The 22,917-nt window shown below is 37.0% G+C and overlaps 1 protein-coding gene across 1 annotated transcript in view; it reads left to right on the top strand.

Moving 5' to 3' along the window:
* LOC105454815 (Down syndrome cell adhesion molecule-like protein Dscam2) overlaps window positions 1–22,917 on the top strand; it is a 120,462-nt gene that overhangs the window by 2,815 nt on the left and 94,730 nt on the right. The gene's annotated exons all lie outside the window — the stretch shown is intronic.

The following is a 22,917-nucleotide window of genomic DNA, read 5'->3' as shown; positions in this document are numbered from 1 at the left end:
CATACGGCTTCGGCTTACAATCGGGAAATCGACGGGATGGTCGCGATACGCAGCGGGATATTCGCGTCGGTGCTCTCAATGTCAAGGCGTGTTCGGCGATAGAAGTGCCATCGGTTAAAAGGATCCGGTCGTATCGGCGGCATCTGAAACTCCTCGCGTAAGAACGCCAGGAACGCGACGCTCGGCACGCCGCGGCACGGGTGGTGATGCCGGTGCCGGTACCTGGTTTGTGGTAGAACACGTAACCGACGTTGGTGCACCGAGGGCGGCAGCGCCGGTGGTGGTGGTGGTGATGGCGGTGGGTGGTGGTAGTGGTGGTGGTGGTGGTGGTGGTGATGGTGGTGGTGGTGGTGGTGATGGTGGTGGTGGTAGTGGTGGTAGTAGTGATGGCGGGGTGGCGTTGGCGATGTGTAAAAGTGGTAGTGGACGTAGTAGAACGAGGGTAGTAGCGAGCGCGCACGGTGGCGGTGGTGGTGGTGGTGGTAGTAGTAGCGATAATACCAGCAAAGAGAACGTAGTAGCACATAGCGTAGCGGCGGCTACGACGCCATGGCCGCCCCCTCCCTCCCTCCTCCTACCCCCCACGAGTTCATGAATGAACGACCACTTCGTTCTCGCACGAGCGCTAATGGGCTTCCTTTCTCGCGCGGCGAACCGTTTACGTATTTTTGCCGATGCGACGTAACTCTCGGTGGTTGAAGGCGCCGCCGATTGTTGCGCGCCCACAGGGTTAATTGCGCCCATTCATCTGATTTACAATCCGAGAAAACGGAACAGCGGGAAGATTTTGTAACATTCCTCACGCGACCGATACCGAATTGAACAGCTTGGCGATCGCCTTTTCACCAAGAGATTCTTCCCCGAGAAGGTACTCTTTGGGTCTTTTCAAAATGAAAAAAAAAAAAAACGTAAAAATTGTTTCGTCTTACGTATGGTAATCAGTAATTCTTTCGAGAATTTGATACATTAAAAAATAAGTCCATGAAAATTCGTTAATAAATACAAAAAATGTTGTTATCTTTTAATTGAATTTTTGATCGAAAAAGGTTAATCGTCGATTAAGTGTAGGATACCGAGAGAGCGTCCTCATAAAAGTTGCGTTACGCCAACTCCAGTTTTCTGGTCCTGACGGCAATACGGTAGCAAATGCGCGTCTTCTATAAGGATCAAGCTGCGAGCACAATCATATATACGTTATTTCTTTCCGGAACTTCCCAGCGGCGGAACTTTCATCATGATCAAGGGTGTTGACCTTTTTCTAAAGTCTAGATAGAGAAAGACGACCACGCTTCTTGCGGCGCGCTTGCGAAGCCACGGACGTAACCAACTTCGCCATTATTATCCGTTGTTGTCTACACTTCCGCCCACTATATCTACTTCCAAGTGTTTCCGGGCCGTTACTAATTTCTAAAAACTGGAACATCGCCAGCATCGGAATCTTCTACACTTTTAAGGAGAATTTACTCTCTTTGTACGTACGGTACGCTTCTTAATTACGATCGCGTCTCTGTCAAAGAATAGAATAGAATAGTAGACGGCGAAACAATATTCTTTTATGTATATAATACGTTTCAGAAATGAAACATTAAATCATTCTCGTTCGAACAATGTGTCAATAGACAATATAATTATTTAATGAATTAAATAGTAAATTACGTGGTGAAATGTGTTTTACACGCGTTTTGTATTTTATTCACCGCGTATATTACTCATACAACGTTATTGTTTTTCTCCGGACTCCAAATATATTAAAATTTATAATATTTTATAGCGCAGTGAAAGATTGAAAAGAACCGAGAAAAAAATTTTTTTTAATTGTTATGGAATATTAAACATTTTGAAAGTTATGACAAAATAATATAAACAAATTGCATCAATTTATGTATAAATTATTTGGAAGAATAAATTAAACAATTAAAAACAAATACATTGCTTTTACGTATATTAAAGAAATTGTAAATGTAGTTGATATAAAAAAAAGAAGTTTTCTGTTTTATGTTTTATGTATTTTTAGGAGAGACCGACTAGCGCGTATAAAGTTTTCTTTACTATCGTTTGAGTTAATTACACATTAAATAGGCAATTATTTTGTTCAGGATTCCATAAAAAAGAATGTAATTGATTTATTATAAAGAAAATACTTTATAGATAGACTTCTGAAAATTTAGACATTTTCTGGTTTTTGGAAGTTTAATTATTTATATCAAGAAAATGATTGATTATAAATGCCTCTTAAATACGATTCGTAAAATACTATTTTTTATAATATTCAAATAATATTAAACAGTTGCTATTAAAAAAATGCATTTTTAAATTTATATTGCAAATTTAATCTTTCTAGTCACTGATTAAATAAACATATAAAATATACAAAAATGATAATTTTGTTCTCTTTTTCTTTCTCTTAATTATAATTTACGAATTTAATATATTAATCAAAACCAATTGCGAATCAGACTACAATTATAAAAAGTTCTACATCTACTAAAAGTTCTAAATTAAGCAATGAATCATAATAATAATAAATTAAAGTATTGTGCAAAAAAGAAATGTTAATTATTTTTTTCTTTTGTACGTATGCATAAAAGTTGTAAGACAGGTTTTCCGTTTATTTACATTTATTATAAAAATAATTATATTGATGTATTACATTTGCAGTATATGTTAAAATTTATTTAATTACTGTCACTGCATGTTTACTATCACTGCAGTATTTTTCAGGAATTATATAGAAATATAAATAACAATATTTTGTAGTATTACTTATTTGACTATGAAAGTATATATATAATATTATGGTAATTTTATATATATACATATATATATATTTTAGATATATATATAATTACATATATATAATTGTATATATTTTACAATTACAATTACATATATATAATTATATATATTTCATATATATTTCATATATATAATTACATAATATTCCATAACACTCCATTTAATGACTGTATGTTCACTAATTTATGTATTCAGAAAAGCATATCAGGATATCTGATATGTAGATATACTCGGCTTTGGGAAAGTTATGATGAAGATATGATATGTGCCATGTTTATGAATTAATAGAGGACAGTTCCACGTCGACAATACTAAACGTTAAATTTGTGTTAACGATGTACGAGATTACGATAATAATGACAAGTGCATTAAATTAAATTCTGCGCACGGTTAATCTCGCTTTATTATCCAACATTGTGCCCCCGTTTTAACGATTGCGCAATATATTTTATCAATAAGTCTCGTCAGCAAGGAAATATAATTCCGCGCGGAGAACATCTATAATCCGGGTGGAATAATTAATTTCTCAGCATATGAATTAATGTATAAGAGTCCATAGATATCGTATATCACGAACAGCAAAATTTCCCGTCAACGGTCTTCGGATAAGAAAAATTACCAGTTAAATAATACTTTGTTGTCACATGATTTAGTTCTGTAATACTAACAAGGGACTGTCACAATTTTCTGGAACTATTCAATTCTCCTTAAAATATGATGCTATGCACAAAAAGAGACATGTACTTTTTTAATATGTGCTCAATAATGTGAACACATACGATCTGAGAAAGGGTGAAACCCCCTCCCGCAAAGATAACGGTTATGTTTGATTTCAAGCAATTATCAATGAAACGATGGGATATATTATAAAAAAAATGTTTTACAAAAGAAAACTTGTATGGCTTTTATATGTACTTTGTAACTCTGCATTTAGATTTTTCGAAAATTTAATATTTTTCAAAAAAACTCTCTTTGTATTTATAAAGTTTAAATTTTCGCTGAGAATAAATTTTGTAAAATAATTGTATCATATATATAGTTAAATTTGACATAAAGTTTCCTTTGATTTTTATTCTTAGCAAAAATTTGAATTTTATAAGAATAATAAGGGGCAAGGAATATTTTAAAGAATATTAAATTTTCGAAAAATCTAATTACACAGCTATACATGGGAAATAAAAGTTTTGTCTAAAACATTTTTTTATATATCCCATTATTTCATTGATAACAGACATATTTCAAAGAGAATTGATCGAATTCCAGATAGTCGTGACAGGTGTCTTGTAAGTACAACTTTGATTGACAAAGTATGACATTTACTTAAGATGTATTATTTTTAATATTACACACGAAAAACTCAAATTATAATTCCATGTATAGTTCAACTATCCAATTAATAAGATAAGACCGGGTGTTTGTCTTCTCAAAAAGATATTAAAATTTAAACAATCATGAATTTTCATTTTAAGCATGATATCCATATAATTTTTGTCGGGCAGTAGTTTTATAAATAATGTATAAGTTTAACACATTCTCTGTTATAAACGTAATTCATTACGTTTATAACAAAAGCAGGGCAAAGTAGCCCGTTGGAAAAAAAACCGCTATACATACGTTTATGACTGTGCCACGGATCAGTTCAACCCCTCACACTTTTCTACTTTTATTCCTGGTACAGTCGTACCAAGGGCACATATATATCGAGGAATTATGCAAATTTTTCTCGCAAGATTATATCTAAATGAATACATCGCCATATGACTCTTTCAATATTCTGTCTCAATATTCTCATGCAAATAAGTAACTTATACCGAGACTATCGGAAAACTCGAGACTTAATTGAAGCATATCTAATGCAAATTGAGGAGCTACGTTGCATGATCTCTCGTCGAATGTTTGCCAAAGTAAAATCGACTTTGAACTCGCGCCGGAGAATCTCCCCGGTCTACGGGGGAAGACGCATTTGGGCGATACGCTGTATCGACAAGTGTATTCGAGAGAAGCTACAAAGGCCATCCAAAATACACGATTCTCCTCTCTTACCTCTGCGCGTTCCCCCGTATATTCATTTACGGACGTCAAATAACACTATACGCGGGAACAAAGTAACGGGAGCGCGGGAACAAAAGTGTATTTGAAGCCCGCGCGGCCGAGACAAAGCTCCCGATACTCCACCTTTTCGAAAACGTATCCATCTGTGTGATGTCGGCGGTACCTACTCCTCCTTCTTTTCTCCCTCATCATTCCCTCGCCGTCGATAGATCTCACTGAGGGAAGTCCTGAATTCTCGCGAGGGCTCTCCCGCGCCGTTGAGCTACTCTCTCTCTCTCTCTCCTCGAGAATCCTCGACCGATCGAACGTACTCGAACCACGACGCTTCGCTTCGCATCGCGTCGCATCGCGTCGCGTCGCGTCACATCGCATCGCGATGCATCGCCGTTGGAGAGGAGGCGTCATTGGGGGGTGGGGGCGGGAAGAAAAAAAGTCGCCATCTGCGCTCCCGCAACCGTTGAAGCTCCATTGGAACCGCGCTAGGCTGGAGCGGACTCGTTTCAACGAGCTTATTAGAATTTTTCGTTTGAGATATCCACTTAATTGACGCCAGAGTCGAGGGACGGAACAAAGGATGGAAGAGATGGCCGAAGAGGGGCTAGCAGCAGGCACACAGCTAGCGCGAGCGAGGGGTGAGCGTGAAGGGGTGCATAGGCGCGGAAGAGGAGAGAAGGGAATGAGAGAAATAGAGATAGCGAGAGAGAAAGACAGGGGAAGGGGGGGGAGAGCGAGTTGGTGTGGGATGAGGGATACGAGAGAGGGAGGCGCTCCATTATCGTAATTAATACCATTACAATTAACGCGCCGGAGACGGCGGCGCGGCGGTGCGCTCGCGGGGAATCAGCCTGGATTCCTTTTACGTCGCTTTTATCGCGGCCGAGCTTTTCCGGTTATATAACGACCAGCGGAAACTCGCTCTTCGGGAAATTCTTCGGATTTTCCCGTCGTGCCTGATGCGTATATACATATATATATATATATATACGTTTGCGCGCGCGTTCAGCCTCGTTTCGTCTCGTTTCGCGGACATCTACCGGTTTTGTCATCGAGCGTGTCGCGTGCTTGCTCGGGGCTGCGTATACACACCACGGGAATACCGATGTTCGCTGTTTATTTGCGATAGACAATACGGACTCGTCTATACGCTACGCCGCGCCGCGCCGCACCGCTCGCTCGTTGTTCCCCATCGCTTTTTGTCCCGACTTGTTTGCGATTTTTGCGTTGCACCGCGTGCCGCCGACCAACAAGTAATTCCGCCGTCGCGAATTGATTCCGCACGAGTAGCTAGGAAAAATAAAGAAAGTCGAGTCTCCGGTTGTTTTAATTAAAATTAGCCGCATGCGAACACACATTACACTTCTTTACTTTCTGCAGATACTGGAAAGACACTGAAATTCAAATATGCACACTTGCATATTACATTCCTTATTTTCTTCTAAGTATCTTCGAATTTTTCTTCCAGAAGGAATATTTGAATAAATTTTCACACGATTACCTAATCGTTAGTGATTCGCTTTATGGAAAACTCCGCGCCGTGTATTTTTTAATTCCTTTGTTGCAGTAATCGTTAATAAACGATGCGACCTCCAGGTACCGCTAAATTTTTCATACAAATGAAAAATTCCGAAAGCATATATTGTTGACTTAAATAAAAAAATTAAACGAGACTAAAACCGAATAAACTAATAAATTCTTTATTAGTTTTTTCAAGAGAAAGAATAAACAGAATATATTTTGAATTTTATTCAATTTTTTTTTCATCAACTGTTTCCTCTCGTTCGAGGGAAATGGAATTTTTTTTGTCGCCGTTCAACGATTAATAATCCAGATCCGGATTCGTTGGATTGATCTCCACATATCGGACGTAATTATAGCGTGGGAAAGCGCCCGCCAGCGTGTCCTTTTCCTTCTTTTTTTTTCTTTTTTACATAACAAAATGTCGAGTATCGCAAGAAGGCGTTGAAAGCAGATAGAAGCTTTACGAGAAAGTTGGCTGCCACGGTACTTTGACATCGTATAGAAACACCATCTAGAAAAGCCGGTCACATATCCTCCGCAGAAAACCTAATTCCCATCATCCATTCCGCTTTCTTTCCTCCTTCACATCCTCGTCTCGCGAGACCAAAGCGCGGCGTCGTCGGCACGCGCTCGACGAGAGAGAGTGAGAGAGAGAAAACGTGTAAATATTTCAATAGCGATACGTTCGATGTTTCCACGGCTTCCGCAAATAATTTGCGGAAGAGATCGAGTTGTCGGAATTGCCGATCGAGGGTCTTTCTATTGTCCGCGTGCAAACGTCGAGCTCAGATCAATTCCTTTGAATTTCAATGATTTTCTCAAATGTGATGTCTTTCTGAAAAACTTCTTAGAAAAAAAATTCAAATATCGAAATTGAGTATTTTTGTTAAAGTCAAGGTAGATTAAGTTCAAGAAACGATAAATGTTTTCGTATTGGCCGATCATTAACCGCATGTGTTACTTTAGTTCATGGAACAGTGACTTGTATTACTTCGGCTGACTGCACACTGACTTGTATTACTTCGACTGACCGCGCACTGGCCTGCATTACTTCGACTGATTACGCATTGGTTTCTACTACTTCGGTTGATCGGTGCAGTAATTTGAAATCATTGCTCAATCAGTTAGTCGCCACTATTGTTACACTGTTATATCATTAATAATTTGATTGTCATTGAATATTAGAAAGTGTTGAAAATGAACTTTCAATATCTCTCATCACATTTACCTAGTTTTCAATGAGCTAAAAGAGCCTCCAGCGTTAAATTCGCCGGGGGCTTTTTTAGCTCATTGAAAATTAAATGTGGTGGAAGATATTGAAAGTTCATTTTGTTAACTTTGTTTATTTCGCTTAATACATTTCGCCTCATGCGGTTTTGTAGTGGCGTTTGTTGTGCCATTGGTGTGTCATTAACGCGTTTGATCAAAGCGTAACCGTTCGACACCCGCCATTATTGCACACCCTTTGGCGAAGTGTTTAACGTTGTTGCAGAATTATTAGTAACTTTGAAGGCAGATATCGTAATCGCCTCGATAATGTTACAATTAAGTAACTCAATAATGAAGTTAATTCAAATAATTAAAATGGAAATGGAAATTAATGCGGCGGACAATAATGGAAACACTTGTTGCTTCGTCAAATTCTTCCTATTGACTGATCAAGAGAGAGTTCCTCGTTTTTCGAGAATTCTTCCAATGATAATAACGACTCGCGCACGCGCGCGCGCGCGTATTGCACATCTATAATGTAATACTATAAGTATTTTTAAACCTGACAATTTCTAATCCTTACTAACTTCTTTACCGTAGCTGTGGAAACTCCAGTGAGTCGAGTTTTATCGTATTTGCGCGAATTATCTTGCGAAAATTTCCGGTGGTGAAAGCTTTGCACATCCAGAGTTTTCGTTCGTTCTTAAAGGCCTCGAATTAAAGAAGACCGATAATCCACTTTGTCGTACGTACGATCGACTTAATACTTCCGGACCATTTAACGGAGTAATCGCCGATATGCCTTCCGTTCTCTCGAGTGCTCTCGCGTAAAAGGAAGAGAGCGTAGAGTTCAGAATTATCTTTAAATGTGCATCACCAGCTGTTTTATCCTCCCCCCCCCCTCCCCAGCAAATAATGTCACGGACAATTCCTTTTCCTATTTCAGAGAATTCACAATCTACTTAAGTACTAAGTAAACAAACGCGAAAGTTCATAAATTGCACTTCACGATTTGATTGCAATTAAAATTCGCGCACCTCGATATTTTATGGAAATTTTAAATATCATTTTGAATTTTTATTACGACCGAAATTCATTTCGCGATCTCGCCGGATAATCGAGTAATCTATTGTATCGCTAATTAATGTATCGGCAATACTGGCCGACGTGTGCTACATATATGTTATAAAAATACTGCTGGTATTTCGGTATCGTGTAAACAATAAACGCGCGGCTACACAGTGCCGCAATGCCATTTTATGGATCTGATCAAGTGGCGTTAATTGAAAATAAATATCTTTTATATATGTAATCATCCGCTGCAAGATACATACATATATATATACGTGCACGGTCATGTATCATAGGCGTGTCATTTCCAGGATTCGCATGTGTGGATAGCAGCCCGTATTACGTAATTCAAACCTCACAAACAGGTCACGTGAGTTACAGTTCCGTGAGTATCGGGCCGGCGTAACCAAACAGCCCGTGCTAATTACAAGGCAAATGCGTGCATAATTAAACTCGCGACATAAGCACTGAGCACGTTCGTTAATGTATTTATGGGCGTTAAGATGGCTTCGACGTGGATATCGTGCGCGCATTTATGCGCGATCGTATTGCTGGATGTTGGGAGTTAGTTGATCGTAAATGCTTTACACTCCAAGCAGTATCTCCGTAATTTAATATAAAATTGATTATCCTACATTAGCACGCTTACGAGTTAAATTGCAATTCGTACTTAGCAATTATAATATTATTAACATTATACTCGAAGAGAGGGATCTGAGATTTAAACCTCATTTTTAAAATCCTCAGAATTCTTATTATAAAAATCCTTATTATTAAATCCTCCATTTTAAGAACCTCAAAAGCTTTACATTACTGCATCTTCATGTTTAATCATTTAACGTACAAAAGAGAGCATTCAATGTTCCACAATATTGTAAACTCTTTTTTATAAAACACTTTTTTCAAAATGAAAGAGAGAGAGAGAGAGAGAGAGAGAGAGAGAGAGAGAGAGAGAGACCACGTATTACAGGATTAAGGTTTAGGAAGCGAATGTCAATTCCCAGTTCTCTCTCTCACTCCCGTATTTAGTATTATCGCTATCAGCTTGTCCACGGCTATCCGTAGTGCTTGTGACGCGTCCGCACAGTGAAAGCAGTCGGCTATAATCAGGCGGTTTGTAACGAGATGCACGTGCACGGGAGCGAAACGCTCATAATCATCCGGATCGAAACGAGGTAAGCGTACCGTTAACTCGCCGCCCGTCCGTCGATTCAAATCGGAGCTTGTCGACTACGACAAACGGCGAACACATAATTCCGTCGGGATGAACATCGGGGCCACTGCAATCCTAGGGGAAGACGTCGAGTCGAATTGAGGCAATAATCCCCCGTCGGATGAAATTGACGATTTTAAAGCACTCATCGGGAATAACGCTCAGATCGAACGTGCATGTAGTTGTAAACGATTACGATTGGAAATTATGGACGTTCGGACAATGGGATGTATAGGCACTGCACTTAAGGAAGTTAATACGTCTGTGAAAGCGCCTCTCAATAAGTTGAATTAATTTTACGACGTGACGACATTAATATCAACATGACAAGTGTTATTGCAGATAACGTAAAATACATGTTCTTTTCTAATTCTTTTTGCTCTAAAAAAAAAATGCCGAGTACGCGCTGAGAATATTTAATAAAATTTCTCTTGATAGTCAAGTTATCTAGTAGATGGTAATAGAAATCAGCAACAAGGAATTTAATTCTCGAACGAAAAAAGATGACGGGACTCTGTAATATGTAAATTGAAATAATTTCGCTATTATTGCAACTAATGAAGATTCGAAATTCATTCGTTAAACTTCCGTGAAGTCTCTTTTCAGCTCTCGAGTTTTTGACAATTTTTGCAGTATTTTCTCCTAACTTATCAATCGTCAAAAAACAATCGATAGAATACTCTTGACGTGCATCCTTTACGATCGCATTAAGAAAATCGGCAAGCTTGACCGACCACGCGAAACAATTCTACCGGTACCGGAAATAGGATCATGCTCGTCTAGAATACAAATACGAGCCGCCGAGCGTACTTTATTGCCGCACAACGACCGATGTTTTCCTCCGTGCTTTTCCAGCGAGCGGCCCCTCCTCTTTCACGCCATAAAACATGTCAATGATACATAACTTTCCCGGACTCGTAACGCGAGGTAATACGATTTTACAACTTGCGATTCGCGAGAGATGCGCAAGGGGGTGACGAGAAAGCGCGAAAGGTTCGAGAAGAAAGAAGGGGGAGCGTGAACGATCCGAAGAACGCGACGCGAAACTGTGAGAAACGCGATTTCCACGCGAGTCACAACGGTGACCGATGATACAATTGACGAGTAGTGAATTCATTCGAACTTCTTAAATCATCATTAAGAATTTTTCGGTGTTATTCTAGCTGTACAATTTGTGTAATTTCAGTTTATATTGTCGTGGACAAAAACGCTTTTTCTTTCGACGAGTTTTCGCGACGTGTGATAATCGCGAGGACGATTTTCGCGCATTCTAAAATCCACCAGAAAAAAAAAGAAGTATATCGCAGCTGTTCTGGTCGCGACAGTAAATAGCAAGTAATTAGAGCGGAAATTAACGTGTGCAATGCGTTCCTCGTAAAATTACCTCACCGACGACACTGTACAACGTGGACCGGCTACCGGTGCATCCCTAAATGCACTTTTTTCCACCGGCTGTGAAGTATGCGAAGCTTATCCTACTTATCTATCTTTCTTATACTTATCCTTACTTATTCTATCCTCCTTAGTCCAAGATAAACAACGGACAGAGAGAGAGAGAGAGAGAGAGGGGGGGGGCGGACGAAAGGAGACGAACGATCGAAGATCGTAAGACGATTATCCGTGAGGAATATCGGTAACCGCGACGGCGACTCTGATCCCAACGGTGGTTGAAAGAAACGAGTCTGGTGGCGCAAGCACGCCGCTCGGGGGACCCGCTAACGTATCGCGGCGGCACCGAGCGATTTAGAGAGAGAAACGAGCGAGCGTGGGGGCTAGGTTAAAAATGTTTCCACAGCGGTGAAAAGCAGTTCGTTTTCAGGAGCTGTTGGCTTGAGTTAGAAGGCACTCTCTACATGCGTGCGTATCCACGTGTATGTGTATGTGTGCGTGTGCACAAATACGGGATACCGGGAGACGTTCGAAATCGTCGGATCTGTAGCAGGTTTCCGTCCGTATACAGGGTGTCCGGCTAAAACTCCATTTTATACTCGAGTTTACTCTGAAGCAGGGTTGTGCCGTAGATTTCAAGATTACGTCTACACGGATTATTTACGTGAAATCTACGTGATGTTTACGTGGTCTTTTTGCTACGTAGACAATCCAGACTTGTAAACTATGTAGAATATTGTAAATTGTATCACTAATATATACAATATAAAAGAATTAAATTATAAAGCAGTCTCTACCCACAGTAGAAATGTCCAAAATGTATCTTATAGGAATAGGCTAAAGATACCTTTAGATATCTTTAGGATATTCTTGATGTATTTTGAACATTAATTTAACTACGAGATTAAGATTAAGAATGTAACCAGAGAATTTTTCTTACTCAAATAGTAATTTTTTTTATATAAATGTTAAATTATATGTATTTATTAAATGAATAAATATATAGTCTACTGACTGTCTACATAGATGACACTTATACAATAGTTTACGTTGTCTACACGTAGAATATTATATTATACGCGTAGATGCACAACCCTGCTTTGAAGTTACTTTACCTTGTTTAAGATTAGGGCAAGCTATATATACGATCAGATTTGTAGGCGTTTATTTTGTAATTCTTATATTAACGACAGTCTCGTTATCGTTGTGTTGTCGTCGCGCAGCATTTTTACCATTTATTGTAGATATGTTATACTTGCGACAATATAACGATAATAACACTGTCGCTAAGAGTTACAGAATAGGCCAACAAATCTGATCGTTCTTCTATCCTATAATCTTAAACATGTCAGGTTTGCCAATGCTGCTTTCTTGTTGGCTGACACGCAATTACTCTGGGAAGACTGAACACTTCTCGAAGGGTGATTGTGCAGCTCTGAGGAAATTAATAAAGGCATCGATATTGATTAAATACAATAGAACTCGCTTTAGACGATTCACGATTCACTTTAATATTCAAGATAAAATTTTATTTGTAACTTTACACATCTGTAATATAAAGAAATAGAGAAATACATAAACGTATATAAAATATACAATATATTAGAATACAAACGTATATAAAAGTACACAGCATATAAAAATTATCAATAGAATTTTATTTTGAAATTCGACGCAAACTGTAAATTATTTAAAGGGAGCTTCAGATATGTAGCTCGTAGGAATTTCAACAGCAATTTTGATTTCAATGGAATTTTGCGATCAATCATTAGCTCGAATTTTTTACATTTGATACGATATTTTACATGACATAAATACATCATAAAATGAGAGTTTTGATATGTACATATGTATATATTCTGTCATAATGTAAAACGTCAAATATATTATATATTATATATATATATATATATATATATATATTGTATATATATACTTATTCATTTACAATTCTAATAATAATTACACTTATCATACAATTCTAGCAATAACGAAAAGAATAAAAGATGTAAATGATAGAAACATGAGAGAAAAGAGTAAAGTATAATCTTAAGATGCACGAAACCTGTCGAGTCACAAGATGCGAATTATAAACAGAGCTCTTATTTCATGTTGAAATGTTGAGAAGAATATTGAAAGTTATTAAGTGAAAACGTGAAATTGTGTAGACATACTAATAAATAAAATCCTATAAATTTCCTTAAATTGCCGTTTTTTCTCATTTCTCATTAACATGGCACAATGTAGCGTCGTTAAAACGAGATGTACCACTATTAGAACGATTGCAAAGATAGATTATCTGATAACAACGAGACACCGTATATAAACGCGCAGTGCGGAAGGATGCAGAATCTCCGTGCGAAGCGTAAAATCGCCCAACGTTGCATTTTTACGCTACCGCTATGATTTCCTGTACGAAGACTGCAGCCATTTATGGCTGGTCTTTCCTCTTCCGTTGAAAATTGTGTTAACCCATTGGATAGTCTCACATGGGCAACTCTTATTTAAATTAACGCTTTTCATTTTAAACTGCACATTTATCACGACGTATAATGAAACTTATCTAAACAGCAAAAAAAGGGCGTGTTTTTTTTTTGCTACGAATAAAAAGGTATTACGTGCATCTTGCGCTTGTTTTCATTTTATTTATGAACTGCGATTGTTGATAATTATGTAGCAACATGTTTTATGATCTTTTCAAAAAGTCTCTTACATTTTTTTAGATCTGCTTCTCACACATTTTTCGTCGTTATAATTTGTCCTTGGATTAATTTATCAAAAAGAAAAAGAAAGATGTAACATTGCAAACAAATGTATTGAGATATAATTGCTTTTCTACTTTTAATCCGATTTTAACTTTGAACTGAAGACTAATTTTAGGATCGACGTCAAATTTTTAGCAGGACACTCCGTATAGGTAGGGGAGACCGGGGACAAAATTTGAATTTAAAGTCTTATAACAGTTAAATTATAATATTTACATTTAAAAAACCCATATCTTTAGATGTAGGATTGATTTAAGTACAAAATTTTTTTGTGTTCAATCTTGTAATGTAACTAGAAAAAAAGTTATGTTTAAACACTATGAAGAATACTGGTACAACTATGTCTCCAGCCCCATCAGGAACGGTTGTAACAGTATAAGAGGAGAACGATTATATTATATTATTTAAACACTTAGATATTTATTATATTTTATGCAATACAATTATTTATAATCATATATGTTATATGGATATATATAATATATATTTAATAAAATTAACTGATAAAATAAAAAGGACAAAATCTATATAAAACTAGAAAAAAGCTCTTTTTCTTTCTAATAAGTTTCAAATAACATTGTGAAAAAAAACACTTAAATAAAGCAAATCCGGAGACAATTATAACGCTACAACCGTCTCCAGGCATCGATGTTACAATTGTCCCCCAATGATATTTTATAATTCAAAGTAAAGTTTCAAAATATAGATGATATATAAATGATAATATATAGATGAAAATCAATTAAAATATGCAAATCATCAACATAAATGATTACTAAAACCTTTGTAGATAATACGTTATAACTTCACCATTAAAAAACAAAAATATTTTAGATTTTGAACATATAATAAAAGTTACTTGACGAATGAAGAAAATATTTTTTGCTCCTGCACATTTCGTGTGGACCGATAAGGAGCTAACAAACCAATGTCGGTCTGTCTAATGATTTTTGCTTCATTGCCACATACATGTACCTATTATAGTTTTAAAAATATTCACGACAACTGTTACAACTGTACCCTGTTACTTTTGTCCCCGGTCTCCCCTACGCGGAAAACCCCGAAAAAGATTCGCGATTATAGCAAAATCTTTGGCTGAGATATAGTATCTATATATGTAGGAACTCAAGATGCGCATTGTTAAACTTGTTACAATTGTACCTAATCTGTGTCAGTGCTGCGGGAGTTGGAGGTATTCACTCTTAACGAGCTACTCCTATTGCTGCCGATTCATGCGGCAACATTTGCACGAGTTTTCCCGTGATTACTTCCTTCCCGCCGATCTTCCTTCCCGCGTGCGCAACGAGCGTATTGCGCAACTCGAAAATGGATGGCACTTCGTTTCAGGCGCGACGAGAGGCTGCGGGCTCAAAAATCTTTACCGGCTTATACGTTCGCTTCCATTGTAAAACGATACAAAGGACGAGAGAGAGAGAAGAGACGAAAGTAAGAAGGCACGCAAGTGTCGAGAGCGGGACGAAGCGAAGGCGGGAACAAAGACGACGACGGACGAACGGACGGTCGAGTGTCGCGTGTCTGTTCAAACGCACTTGACTGACTTGACTCACCCCTTTCTGTTTGTCAGTGTCGCCCTTCTCACCCTCGTTCTACTTTCTCTTTTTTTTTTTCGCGCGTATACAAGCACGAGCTCCGCGAGTCTTTCGCGACTCCATCGCGCGATACGCATTATACGTAATACGGCCGGATGATAGAAATCAGCTAGATGAAAACGCGCGGCAGAGACAGTCGTGGCTCGTTCTTTGACGGGGAAAAAAGGATTGTTATTTGAAAGGGTAGTTGTCGCTTTGAAATACATTAGACGACGTTCTTCATTTCTTTACTATTTGATACTAGCAGGACAAAGTCGGTAATCAGAAAAGAATTCCGTCATATAATTTCATAAGCCATAAAATAATGATGCCGATAACATTATTTTTCAAGAGTTTTTATAAATCTGTTATTAATTTGGAAATACACACTGGGATATAAGAGAATTCCCTGCAAAAAATAGTTATTTATATCTCTACTTTTTAACGTTTCCATCTTTTTCAGGAAAAGAGGATAGAAATTCATTCGCGATGTTTTATATACAGGGTGTCCCGAAATTCGCGAATCAAAATATTATAGTAAGAAAGCCTTTAAAAAATTAAGTAAAAAAGTTATTTGTAAATTTTTCATTTAAGCTGTAGTTTTTGAAATATAAGAGTTTAAATTTAGCCAATAATAGATTACGTTTAAACGGAAACATGTCCGTGAGCGCATCGATAGTGTTAGTGGTCGCGCACTTCACGCGAATACTAATCTATAATTGGCTAAATTACACCAGTATATTTCAAAAACTATTGCTTAAAATAAAAATTTACAAATATAACTTTTTTATTTAATTTTTCATGCTATGACTATGCTAGACTTTCTTGCTATGATATTTTAATTCGCGAATTTCGGAACATCCTGTACAGGTATATATATGTGCGTCTTAAAATAGAGAATAAAATGTGGGGAGATATTATGAAAATATATTATTATAAAAATAAGTGCTCCATAAATTAATATAAAGATTTTGTGTGAAATTTTTCGAGCTCCAGTGTGCGGTTGCAAGATAAAAGGATAAGCAGTATTATCCGTTCAATTCATTAGTATTCGTCCGTAATGTGAGGAACGATTCAATTTCCATTATACCTCCTCTTTCATTATTAATAATCCTCAGATATTTGTTGCGCCAGACATTTAATAATCTCGTCAATAACAAGATACCGCCGACAAATATTGACACAAAGCTTCCTTAACATTCCTTCCTATTTCTCTCGCTCACGGCGACTGACTCATCCTTCTTACTTCTTATATACAAGAGAAGTTTATCATTTGATATAGCTACGGGGCCATTCTACCGGAGAGAAGAAAGAGACTCTCTCCCTTTCTCCTCCCTTCGCAAGAAGTTTACAGGGCCGCTCATTTCGTTTCGCGAGCGTGATCGTCCCTCATCGATCGTCCGATGAGCGTTGCGCACTTGACCATTTTGTTTGACCGCAAATTCGATTCTTCGGAATACAATTTCAGTCGCTGGTAATCGCATTACATTCAGCTCGCCCGGCTGCGCGCGCGGGTCCCTACTTCGCCCTGCAGCCTGCATTTCTAATTGAATTTTGTTTTTCGCTTACTTCGGCGTCTTCATCCGGTATTGATCCGACGTCGCGACCGCATCGACGGAACTTTCGTTCTACAGGAGGAAAAAAAAAATAGGGGGAAAAAACGAACTACCGCAGCTAATCTGGATTTAGCACCTGTCTTGTATTAATCTTGCATAAATAAATTTATGTGAAAAACACCTGGTGTCACGTGTTACTTGAAATTTATGCTCGCCGCGAATTTTGTGTGAATTCGGAACGTGTTACGCAGTTATAAATCTCGTCGAACTCTCCCTCTACACCTTATTAAAGTAAAAAGTTATTCTATTTTGATTTATGGAATAATTGTCTTCCGAGATAGTACCTACTTAAACGTATTTCAATTTCTTCGATTCTCAGATTTTTTTTTTCTATTTAGAGTGAAGCGCATTTCCCATTGTCCGTCACAAAGCTATACGTGTGCTAAGTGCGTATAGCACTTCATCGAGCCGTGTCTATATGTGCAGTGAATACCGTTCGAGTATAAAAAGAAAGGACGGCAAGACTCAATACGGCGTTTTATTGCGCTGTCAATTTGTTATGTTTTAATTATTTTACGATGCACAATCGCGATCGGGCAGAAAGCATTCCGGAATAGGGATAATTTGCGGCGAGCGTGGCGGTAACGAGACTTTATTGAAACGTAGAGAATACACTCTCTTTCTCCCGCGTGTATATACGTTCCACTCGTCGCCGCGGAAAAACACTCCATCGTGTTCCGACTTTAGGCCGACGAGCAAGAACGCGCTTTAATTGGGAGTGACTCGTTGAAAGCGACACGGAACAATACCTCATTGCTATCTGTTACCCTTTGTCGCGCTATTGTACGTTGCCTATCGTCAAGCTCGTGGTCTGAAATATTTGCGTCCATCGGGGTTGCTCTGCAATTGGCGGAAATGCATCGTCACGCTTTGCCTTGGATAGTTTTCGATGTCTTTTACGTAAAGTTATAATTAAAGAATGCGCATTTATTTCTTCAATATTCGCTATCGTGTAAAGAATTGTTAGAAATATTTATATAAAACTTTTGGGAAAGAAAGGGAAAAAGGGAGATAGATTTGTATTGTTTAGAGGCAATATACTGTTCTGCATTATTGTAAAATTTAGACAGTTACTTGATAATTACATGATTAGCATTATTCCATAACGAGCACAATCTAATAACAGGCTCTAATAGTCGTTACAAGATACCCGACTTCCATGCGATATTTTATGTATTCTATTTTCAATTATCCAGGCGTTCCCTTTCGGGATTCAATCAGCCTTCGTGATGCGGAGTCACGAAGAGGTCGCGATCGTAATTTTGGTCGAGACAAGATCGTGAGAATCCCTTAGGTTGGATCTAATCCGAGCGGGAGGAAGATTAATGGAGGTGACGTTACTTGTAGTTCGCGTTTGCCCGTTTGTTCCTTCGAAGACTAAATGTCGACCTCAAGATAGAAACAAGAATAAGGCGGAAGAGAATCTTGAGAACATTGATGGAATCTTTATTGCTTATATTAATCTGAGAGCTGAGAGAGTCGAGCTCCTCAAACATATATTGATCCAAGTAATCATACCTCTTTTTATCATAAACGCATAAGAGCAAAAGGGTAGATTCCTCTTAGGAATCAAAATACGAATTTTTAATTAAAAAAAAAACAGTTAAATTGTTTTTTGCACAGCACAGTTTCTTGAGCCATATAAAATAATTTTTTTTATAAAATGTATCTAATTGTGTCTTAAGAGAAAGGCTGAATATATACTTCTTACACTTGCAATCACGTGCTAAACAAAAGTTATGTAATTATATAATTATTATTAAATATTATTTATGCTTTTCGACATCTTATAAAAAATAGAAAAATATTTTTAAAATTTATATTATTAATATTATAAATTTATATTATTAATATTCTTTAAACATAAACTCAATGATACACTATAACTATAAAACGTTACAATAACTCTAAATAATAAAAACGTGAAAAAAAAACAAATAGATGACTACCACGATTTATTCAATAAAATACAGGCTAAAACACTTGGATTTATTTTGTTTTTGGAAATAATCTTCCATTTTGGCATTGATACATTTTATTATATTAATATCAAATATTTTACTATATCTTTTACAATAAAAAAATTGGATAAATCATTGAAAGAGATGTAAAGTAATGCCGTGAAATAGCGTCAAAACTTTTGAAGAGCTCTCCTGTAAAAGTGCTCTCGTGTTTTTTAACCTGTGTGTATCTTTTTCATAGAAAGTACCACAAACGGATCCAAAAAAAATTGTTTAAATTCTGCAAAAATAAAAAGACTATTTGCGATCGGTTTTAAAGAACCATAATTTAATTAAAAATTAAGCAATCAAAGTTATAAAACTGACTTGAAACCTTAATTAAAATTCAGAAAAAGCTTATTTAGAAAAAAAACAACAATCAAAATGTATTATATGAAAAAAGGGATAAAAAAATGATTCAAATATGTTGGCCCAGTGATAAAAAAAAAGAAACATTAAAATAGATAGTTTCACAATATAATATCGCAACTACGTCTTCCTCCTTAAAACAAAGACATTTATGAAAAAATGTTGATAATTCAATTTTGTTGAAAATCAAATCAAATAATAATTTAACTGTTAAAAGAGGTATCTTATAACTACGAATTATATTGATTATCAAAAAATTTTACTATCACAATAAGTACATTTTATGAGAGACATTCCGTAGATCGTCAAGCGCGTAGTGAAGTATTTTCGTTGTCGGTGAAATATCGACGTTGAGTTTTACAATGACGTACTTACCTGCGGGACGTATGAGCGAACTTGTCACACGCCGTTTCACGCGAAACTTCATTTTATTCCCCGAAAAATGTTCCCCGCGTCACGAGCAGATAGGGCCGTCCTGTTTGATTACGTGGTTTACGTTCCGAATGTAATTAAGGTAACGAGTATCGTGCGGGATAGCGCGAGGCGGCAGCGTGTTTCGTCGTCTCTCTGCCGGTTTTTGCTCACGCTCGAATGTGTCGTCTCCTTAACACGGTAAAGGTCTCCGCGGGAAGACAAGGAGTGCTGGAAGGAGAAAGAGAGAGAGAAAGACGATGAGCACAGGAGGGAAAGAGAATCGAAGTTCCCGACAGCACTCTGTGGGACCCTCGGGGCCGCGCTTAATTGGATCGAATCGAGTCGAGGCAACGACGAGGAAGAGTCACCGCCTGCACGCTCGTTTCGCGTCTTAAATTTCAATTATTTCGAGCTCCGATCAGAGACCCCCTTGGGTCAAAACGTCGGTCTATTTGTCGTTGATAAAACAACGCGGACGTTACCCGCGACTGGACCCAGATTAATTGGAAAAACTTGAGCGTTTGAACTTAAGCTGGCAAAAATTACCGGGCGACGCTCGATCTCTTGAAAGAGCATACTCTTGGAAAGCAACTTTCGTTTGGTCTAATTCTGTCTGGCTATCTTTCGACGCGAGCGACGAAATTTCAAAACAAATAAAACTAATTGGAAAAATATGTTTTCGAGAAGCTAAAAAGTTAATGCAAGTAGAAAAACATTAAAGATGTAATAATAAGATGCATTTCATTGTTTGATATCCCACTACTATTTTTTAATGCCGAATATTTTGCCTTTACGTATAAAAACAAATGAAAAAGTGTTATATTGTTTGAAATTTAGACTCGACAGCGCAGTTATAAATTAGATAGAAATTGTTTAGGCTTAGAAAAATTCTCTGCAAAAGTATAGTTTCTCTGCGAGAAAAAGTATTGAACTTGCATCAATATTTGAGAGATTCATCAAAAATACACGATTTATAGTAGAAAAAAGGAGAAAGCTGTAACCAAAGCGCAAGATAAACGAAATAATTAACATATTACGTATTGTCAGTCATAATCTACATTATTACATGACATGTAATTACATGTGAAATGGGATTTGGGGGTCGTTCGTAATTTTGTAAATATTTCACATTGTTCTCGAATGGATTATATAGAAGAGATATGTATTCGTGCATAATTACGGCTCGTAAAGTGCTTTATAACTAATCGCATATCGTTGATGATTTGTCGCAGCAAACGTTTTCATAAAAAAAACAGCATTAACTAACGATTTATATAATATATATCTGTATGAATGTTGTAAGTGTTCTTGTAAAAATTTTATGAACGCGATAGAAGAACGAAAAAAGGAGAGAAATGTTCGAGATCATCCTTCAGATTAATTTTGAGCCCGTAGCGGATGTTATTATTTTTTGATTGGCCGTGATTAATCGGGAACAACCATCTAGGCGACTGTGTATCATCGTGTCTTACCGTTTCTTATCACGAAAAAGAGGGTTTACGAGCGCTTTACGGCGAGTTTTTTTAAGCCGTACGCATAAAACACCTCTAAATGGAGGGTAACAAAGCTCTCACTTTACGCTCGTGGTAAAATGAGATTGATACAGTGTTCTCCCGCGCGTTGTTCAAGGCACAAAGAACCTATGAGACATTATTTATCCGTAATATTAACACATCTATTACTTCAGGTTAACGTGAAAAAAGACACTTGTCGATAAGGGGGCGCAGCGGCGACTCGTAATATTTTACGTTGATAAAATACAAATATATACCAAAATTATAGCAGCGTTCAAAATAATAACTTATTTATTTGTTGTTTTTTTATTTACTGATTGTCCCAGAAAAATAATTTTCACGTTCATTAAATTTTTTAATTTGTTTTTCAAGGAGGGATTCAATAAAAAAGTTGTCTTGAAAAGTCTTCTCTCTCTTTTTTCCATTGCTCGCATATACAAATTATTCAAATAAAAAATCTAGCTAAACGGGCATAAATAATTAATTCCGCAAGTAGTAAATAAATAATGAATATGCTTACTCCATTTTTTTTGCGGTTGCTCTGCCGTCGCCTGCGAAGCTTCTCAGGCTTCCCCTTTCTTCTCTCTTCTTCATGTCTTGGTTTCGTTATGTTGCGTTTCGTGATACTATAGCATATTACTCGCGCAAATGCGTTAATTAATTAATGAACAAAATCAATTTCAACAAAGTTAATTAATGTACAATCGTGCAGCACATAGCACTACACTTACGAGATTGATCCTACGTGACGTGCATTTCGTTACATTACATTACGTTACATCGAAAAATAACGCAAGCGGAAGCGCGTTATTTTGTGAAACTCGGATCCGTTCGATACTCGCAACATCAGTCGCAAAGTCTTGCGAATTAGTGCAAACGGCCAAAGAGAATTCGACGATCATGCAGCTAATTTCACGCGTCACCCGCTGCGATGACGTTGCATCTATTATTTTTATTATTTTTTGAGAAACTTCATCACGTACTTTCAGCACTTTGAAGAATATTGTAGACACGTTCGCGTTTGGGGAGATTGTTAGATAACGATAATCTCAACAATATACAAATAAGTATGTACACGAATTAAATATAATAAATATTCATGAAATATGTAAATTCAAAAACATGACATAAATCTTTCACTTTACCGATTAACCGAATACCGTTGATTTCAATCAAATAAATTTCGCAAAATACGCGTTTTAACCTTTGACTATACAATAAATATGGACTGCTAGTTCCCCCACTTTTACTACACAAAAAGAACAATTTTGTCGAAAGGTTTAAAAATTTTGCTGAAAGCAGATCTGAAAATAATATTTTGTTGAATCATCAAAATAATTTGTTGTAATATTAAAACTGATAAGCATTGCTATAAAATGTTTGATATTCTAGCAATCATTTT

This window comes from Wasmannia auropunctata, unplaced genomic scaffold, assembly GCF_000956235.1.
Source record: "Wasmannia auropunctata unplaced genomic scaffold, wasmannia.A_1.0 LD335974.1, whole genome shotgun sequence".
Taxonomy (NCBI): Eukaryota; Metazoa; Arthropoda; class Insecta; order Hymenoptera; family Formicidae; genus Wasmannia; species Wasmannia auropunctata.
The sequence above is the reverse complement of the archived record's forward strand: the minus strand, read 5'-3'. Positions and strand labels throughout refer to the sequence as shown.